Below are 2,008 nucleotides of genomic sequence, written 5' to 3'. Positions count from 1 at the left end.
CATTCAACTTTTTCTTGACAACTTATTGTGGATGGGAAAACAATTGAACAAAATGAAATCTATGCTTGTGATGGAACAAGAACAGTAGGATTTAGGGCACTTCAAATCAGAGTAGAGTAGATTTGATCTGTCTCCATTACAGGTGTGGTATGTGTCATTTTCAAATTGGTAATTATATTAGTAAACAAATCCCATACAGCTAATAAGTCCTAAAGTGCCTCTTCAAATAAATGGACTAACACATACATCTGAATACAAATTAACTTTAACATTGTTATGGTGGGTGACTTAAACTGAGCATAGGTTAAAGGGTTTTAACATGAGTCAGAATGAGCCATAATTGTTAATATACATTCTTACTGCTAGAATGTTAGGCAGCTTTGGGAAACAGTCACTTTATAACTGGTGCTAGAACTGGAGGTGTCTGAGGACCCTGAATGTAACTCAGGCTGATTGGGAAGAGGTTCCTGTTAAGAACTGAACTTTACAAAAATGAAGAATAGCAGATTGTGAAGACAAAAAGTAAAGATGGCTATAAGAAGGCAGAAAAAGTCTCTTTGGGCACTTCTTGAGGAAACCTTCCTAGAACATACTTGCTCTTCCATATCCGCGGGAGCTTGCATGCAGCCTTACTGCCCTCTAATGTATGAAATATCAGCTCTCAAGCATTTTTGCTTTGGTGGGTAGAGAAGTGAAGACATATCACTACTCATCAACAATGCAGTAGAACTATTTGACTTACCTGTCAAATGTGCATTTGTTCACCTATTCTATAGCGTTAGTGGATCATTCATTTGTATGTGAGCAGCCAAGGATTTTTACATGTTTCTAGCTCACGATTTGTTTTTCAAACTTGGTGTGCTCTTTAGCTCCCACCTGGACCTTTGTTTTATGTCAGTACTTCAGTGACGACAGCACGTTGTTCCACGCCGTTATTGCAAACGATGGGTGATTTCTACTGTTCCATTTCATCAACTGAGTGGAGTCTGTATCTCCTGAGTGCACCTGACTGAGTTCTTCATTGTCTGGTGCAAAATGTTACTTAGAAGTCAAAGAAGCCATTTTCAAAAGAAAATGAAACAGTTGTAAACCTCAGCTTCTAAGTACTAACACGGCAGGAATGTGTCACTTAGGCCCGTTTATGGTAGAGCTTCTCCATTTTCAGAATAAAGATTCTAGCGTTTTCTTACAAAAGAGTCCTTAACTAAAGCAGCTTTGGAATAAAGGTTGACCCACAACTGTTCCCCCTCCTCAGACACTTGTGGACTTTGTTGGCTTTTATTATATGCAGGGGAATAGTGAGGCTACTTTACCTCTGTACACAGCATGGGTGAGTCTGATAATGGAATTCTGCATCCAGTTCTGGTGTTATTTTAAAATGTTATGTTGAAAAACTGAGCTTGCCAAAAATAGCCCCACAAATTATTTGAGGGCTAGAGAAAATGCCTTACAGTGAGTGACTTAAACACTGATCAAATCACCTCTCAGTCTTTGATAAACTAAACTGATTGAGCTCTTTAAGTACCTTTTTGTGGGGAGAGAATACCAGGTACTAAAGGGCTCTTTAGCAGAGAGAGTCAGAACCAGTGGCTGGAAGCTGATGACAGATATTCAAATTAGGCACAGTTTTTTGTTTGTTTTAACGGTGAGTTGCCGTTGGAACAAACTACCATGGGGAAGTGGTGGAGTCTCAATCTCATGGTGTCTTTAAATCATGCCATACTGGATGTTATGCTTTAAGCAAAGCATAGTTATTTGGCTCAATACAGGGGTAACTGGGTGCAATTTAATGTCCCGTGAGATATAGGAAGTCAGACTAGATGATCTTAAACAGGATGAATAGGAACTGTGGGTTCTCTGCACTTCTGGAAAATGGGTCAAATGTTTCCAGCTCGACAAACACAACCCACTTTTGAACATTTGGCTATGAACATTCTGGGCTTGGTACCACTTCCTATTCTCTGCCAGAGGAGCAGGAGGCAAGGCCCTCTCTTTTTTGGGGGAGTAG

Source organism: Gopherus evgoodei, chromosome 1 (genome assembly GCF_007399415.2).
Source record: "Gopherus evgoodei ecotype Sinaloan lineage chromosome 1, rGopEvg1_v1.p, whole genome shotgun sequence".
NCBI lineage: Eukaryota > Metazoa > Chordata > Testudines > Testudinidae > Gopherus > Gopherus evgoodei.
The sequence above is the reverse complement of the archived record's forward strand: the minus strand, read 5'-3'. Positions refer to the sequence as shown.